Genomic DNA, 6,000 nt, shown 5'->3' with positions numbered 1-6,000 from the left:
TTACAGGTTCCAGGCTTGCACGGAACAGCTCCAGGCGCCAGAAATTCCTCTTCCCAGAGGGCTGCTCGTTTGCCTCCCCAGGCTAGCCATCACACGGCAGAACTGCTGTCAGTCCTGCTGTTTGGCAGGTTGTTTCTCCTGGTTGTTTTTCTCCTCTGCTGTCCACCTCCCGCAGTCTGAGCCTCCCCAGACTGCAGTGGTTCCCACTGAAGCCGAGCTACGTCTCCCGTGCTGTCCCCACCTGCAGTACAGCCAGTGTCACAGACACTGCCCATGGCCTGACATGGTGCTGGGCAGCTTTCAGCCCTGCTGCCAAGACACGGCTACGAGGATCTCAGCGGTGTTGGATCTGATTCCTAGTGTGCCCCCAGTGCGGAATCAGTTCTGACATGTTACAATGCAGTCAGGGACCTGCAAAGCTGTCAGCACAGGTCCTCTTCTCCCTGCTCATTGCTCTGCCCGGTGCTACACATCTCATGCCACTTGTCCTGAGACTAAAACCTTTTAGAGCCTCATTTATTGGTTGTTATGTTACTGGAGATGTTTCTCTATCAGGATAGAAGTATATAGACCAGGACTCTTACACAAAGAGCATAGCATGCCAGTTTTATGGACCATTCATCATATGGATAACCAGCTGTTCTTCCAGGGGGTGCTGAAGAGGGTTCCTAACTGCTTCCATATATAAAAAAAATACCTTCATAAGTGATCTGGTTGATGGGATCAAGTGTACCCTGAAGAAGTTTGCTGATGATACCAAAATGAGTGGGGAAGTGGATACTTCAGAAGGGAGAGCCACCCTGCAGGAAGATCTGGATAGGCTGGAAGGGTGGGCTAACAAGAACCTTCTGAAGTTCAATAAGGACAAGTGTAAGGTCTGGCACCTGCGAAAACATAATCCAGGAGTGCAGCACAGGCTGGGATCTAGCCAGCTGGGGAGCAGCTCTGTGGAAAGGGACTTGGGGGTCCTGGTGGATGTCAAGCTCAGCTGCTGCTGCAGCAAAGCAAGCCAACAGGATGCTGGGTTGTGTCAACACGGGCATCACCAACAGAGATAAAGAAGTCATTATCCCACTCTACTCAGCGCTTGTCAGGCCACACCTGGAATACTGTGATCAGTTTTGGTCCCTGCTATACAAAAAAGCTGTGGACAGGCTGGAAAGGGTCCAGAGAAGGGCCACAAAGATGATCCAAGGACTGGGAAGCCTGCCCTATGAGGAAAGGCTGAGAGAATGGGGTTTGTTCAGCCTTGAGAAAAGAAGGCTTAGGGGATACCTTATCACCATGTTCCAGTATTTTAAGAGTGGCTGTAAAGAAGATGGACACTCCCTTTTTACAAGGAGTCACATGGAAAAGACGAGGGGTAATGGGTACAAGTTACTCCTGGGGAGATTCCAACTGGATGCAAGAGGAAAATTTTTCACAGCGAGAACAATCAGCCATTGGAATAATCTCCCTAGGGAAGTGGTGGATTCCCCAACATTGGACACTTTTAAGATTCAGCTGGACAGGGTGCTGGGCCACCTTGTCTAGACTGTGCTTTTGCCAAGAAAGGTTGGGCCAGGTGATCCATGAAGTCCCTTCCAACCTGGCAGTCTACAATTCTATGAGAAAGAGGAGTTGGAGCCATTGCAGAGGTCTCTGACAAGCTCCTCCACTGGGAGGAGCATTCTCCACTGGGAAAGATGCGTTTTGCCCATAAACAATGTCACAGAAAATTCAGCCAAGAACAATGGCATCTGCCTAGGCTTTCAAGAAGATAGTGTGTGTGTGGGACGAGAACTAAGATTCCTTTCTTGAACTCTATTCCTTCGTCACTGACATTTTGCAGCTATCTTTGAAGAGGCAAAATGATCCAGAACAGTTTAAACTAGGGGCCCTGGTGATTTATATTATTTTGGGGAAATAATTTATCCTAAAGGCAAGCGGACAGATTTGTTTGGCCAATGGCTGCCAAATTGCTTACTGTAATGAGCAGGGTGAGGGCAGTGTACAGCAGCTGATGACACATCTTTGTGCACTGCAGCTTGCACAACTGCTTGAGGTTTTGTGCAGCTGATTAGTGCAACAGGAGCTCACAGGCATAAGTGGACCCTCACAGCGCAGCTGGTGATGGCTTATTACGGCAATTCTGAACTTGTGACCTACCCAGAGATGCCAGATCTCATCCTGCTGCTTAGACCGGCAGGTTTCTTGGCAAGGCTTTCTGCTCCATTTCTTTTCTGTCCTCCAGATCACGGCATGTCTCATCTCCCCAGGTTTTTGGCTCAGCGTATCTTACAATAGCCGGTCACCCCTTTTGCACCGGATTTCACCTGGAAGCTACTTCACACACACACCAGACTGCAAGTCTCCTGTCATACAGTGTGCACAGCTTACCCAGCTCTCAAACCTGGGAAAGAGCGTACCTCACTTGGCAAGAGGCTAACCACCACCCGAGCAGCGCAGTTTGTTTGTCTGAGAGCAAACCACTGTATTGCATATATGTGAAAGGTAAAGCTGAGGCAAAGCCTACCTGCCAAAGCACCTGGCTCGCTCCAGTCTTCCCTTGCCACAGCCCTACCTGCTCGTGCTGCCTGTGGCACTGCCCGTGTCCAAGACTGCATGCCCGTAGTGCCAGCCTGCGGCGCTGCCATCATCCCCTTTGTACTGGCTGAAGTGTCTGGACCTTCCTTGAGTTTTAACTGTCTGTACGTGCACCTTCACTGCATGTCTGCAGACAAGCACCTCTGAATGCGGTATCTTACTGCACCGATGTCTATCATGTCATGCTCTAAACTCTCTTCTCCCTTTGCATTTATATTGTCTTAAAAAAAGTGGGGCATACCCTTTCCACCAAAGCACTTGTTCCTGTACCAAGTGCTTTTTATAGCCACCTTTTTCTCTCACTCCCCTGTGTCCCATGAAGGGCCTCTTTTTATATTGTTGAAGGCCTGTTTATAATGTGCACACACAGACATCGGCACACATATTTACAGGCTTCTTTGTGTTTTTATAGACAGCTCTGCATTTTCTGAGTCAGCCATCATCTTTATTGTCCAATCTGCTCTCCAACCTGCCAGCTCATTGCTGAAGCATGAGCACAGAATCCCAGAATGGCTGTGGTTGGCAGGGATGTCTCGAGATCATCCAGTCCAACCCCCTGCCCAAGCAGGGTCAGCCAGAGCTGGGTGCCCAGGACCATGTCCAGTTGGGTTTTGAAAATCTCCACGGAGGGAGAGTCAACAACCTCTCTGGGTAACCTGTGCCAATGCTTGACCATCCTCACAGTAAAAATGTTTTTTAAATGGAACTTCTTTTTTTTTTTTTTTTTGACACCTGTTGCCTCTTGTGCTTTCACTCATTGCTACTGAGAAGAGTCTGGGTCCATCTACTTTACACCTTCCCTTCGGGTATTTATACAACTAGACATGAACACCTTGAGCCTTCTCTTCTCCAGGCTGAACAGTCCCAGCTCATAGCAGAGATGCTCCAGCCCCTTCATCATCTTTGCGGCCCTTCACTGGACTCTCTCCAGTATGTCCATCTCTCTCCTGTGCTGGAGAGCCCAGCACTGGACCCAGCACTCCAGCTGTGGTCTCACCAGTGCTGAGTAGAGGGGCAGGATCACCTCCTTTGACCTGCTGGCAACACTCCTCCTGATGCAGCCCAGGATACCATTCGCCCCCTTTGCAGCAAGGGCACATTGCTGTTTCATCTTCAACTTGGTGTCCACCAGGACCCCCAGGTCCTTTTTTGCCAAGCTGCTTTCCAACTGGGTGGCCCCCAGCATATATTCCTGCACAGGGTTGTTCCTCCCCAAGTGCAGGACTTTGCACTTCCCCTTGTTGAACTTTGTGAGGTTCCTGTCAGTCCATTTCACCAGCCTGTCAAGGTCCCTCTGGATGGCAGCATGACCCTATGGCACATCAGCCACTCCTCCCAGTTTTGTATTGTTTGCAGAAAATCGGAGAGATTCTGGCAGTGGTTTCCTCAGTCTGGCACAATGCCAGCGTCCTTCGCTGGACAAACCATCTGCTCCCAGGAAAACGAGACACAGCCTTTTTGCAGCTCCGGTCTTGGTCATTCCTGCAGAGATCTCAAAGGTGAAACCTCGAAGGCATCACTGTAGAGCTGCACAAGTTGACCCCTGCCGTGTCCCCAGAGACTCTGTGAGCCTGTGCAAGTGTACACACATGGGTCTACATGTGTCTGGGTGTGTACACATGCACTCACGCACTCCCTTTTGCTGTCAGCAGAGTGATACAGGTAAAGCCCTGGCCATACCTGGCCATACCTACCTCACTGCATTTCCAGATCTGTCTACAAGCTCTTTTACTTGCCCCCTGCTCCAAGCACCCCTCACCCTCTCATGGCCCATGGTGTGCCATTCCACTCATGCTTTCTTTGAGTCAGTTTGCTGGTTTATGCTAGCCGAGAACCCCCGGGGCTTTCTGCATTCCACATGCACTAGGACGGTGTTGGTGTGAAATGCTGAAAGGCTTTTGGGGACATGCTGGCGAGCCAAACCTTGTCTCCTGTCCCTGTCTTTCACTGGCTCTATAGAATCAAGGATTGTTGGCTGGAAGGAACTGAGCAGAAAGGGCAAACTCTGGCTTTTTATGGGTGATGCACAGTGTGTATATGAAATGGTCTGATGGGCAATTTTTCTGGACAGTAGTGCTTTGCATGAAGGTACAGATGACTGGCTGTACAGACACATCTGAAACAACAGCAGGCCCAGGTAGGCTTGCTCTCCATGCCAGGTGGCTGTATGTGGCTCGGTTCATACCTCACCAGCAGCTGCTATTGCAGAGGCATGGAGAAATGATGGGTGAAGCAAGCCTACCATCATGGTTTGCATGGAGGTTGACCCAGCACATGCACCTGTAGGCTACCACTCAAACCGCCCAGGGGATGGTCTCACGAGATGATCTACGTGACACTAGGACTGCTGGGGCCTGAGGGGCTCACCTTTCTCAATGGGGGAGAAGTATTTTTGCTCATGACTTGGAAGAGCTTCAAACTAGGTTCAAAGGGGGAAAGGAACAAAATCAGGCTTACTGGTGATAAGCTATGGGGTGGCACAGCACTGTTTGAGGGACAGTGTGCTAGTGAGGGCTTTCACTCTGCTCCATGATGCGCCGAGTACATTACTGTGTTGCTGCAGGTGGGTGGGGGACCATCATGGGCCTCTGGTGGTACAGTCACCCGTGGCCATGGCACAACCCACCCCTGCACACCTTCCCTGCCTGGGGGAGAGGCAGGACTGACAGCCCGCGCCCTGCAGCACCCACGCGCCATCACCATCTCCTGCAAGACGCCCTGGACCTGACAACACTCCTGTTGCACACCCACAGCCAGGCGCTGAGCCAGCATATGCAGCAGGGCACGGCGGGGCGCTCCTGCTGCCATGCACTGCGCCATCACACACTGCCAACGGTGAGCCCCAAGCACTGACAGCGGCACTGCTCCCCAGGCCTGAGCCCGCGCCTGCTGCCGGCTGCCTCTGTGCAGTCTCACAGCTGCTCTCCCAGCTCCACCATCACGCAGCAGCACACAGCATGAACCGTGCCTTCAGGGGCTGGGGAGACTGGGCCCAGGATGCTACAAACCAGTTAGGCTGATGACAGTCCCTTCTGCTTTCAGGGTCAATTCTTTATGGAGGCCGTATTCGGGATGGAGACGCAGCGGCTACGCAAAGCCTGGCTCAGCAGTGCCTGGACACCTCAGCCCAGCTCCTCTCTGAATCCCAGAGCCTCCTTATCCCTCTCCGGGGCTGTCTCAACATGGGTAAGAATAAGAACTTACCTAGAGAAGCTGGGCAGCACATGTGTTTGGGGAAAGGGAAGGCCAGGAAAACGTATGCTCTCCCATCTCCTCCGTTCCCAGCACGCAGCCCTGAAGCTTCTAGCAGAACAGGGCCTCACACTGCTATTAGGGCTGCAGCAGGACCCACAGACACAAGGACAGGAGGCAGAAGCCATCTCCAACATGGACAATCTCAGGACCAAGCCCTGA

The sequence above is a fragment of the Harpia harpyja genome, chromosome 17 (assembly GCF_026419915.1).
Source record: "Harpia harpyja isolate bHarHar1 chromosome 17, bHarHar1 primary haplotype, whole genome shotgun sequence".
Taxonomy (NCBI): domain Eukaryota; kingdom Metazoa; phylum Chordata; class Aves; order Accipitriformes; family Accipitridae; genus Harpia; species Harpia harpyja.
Note: the sequence above shows the minus strand (reverse complement) of the source record.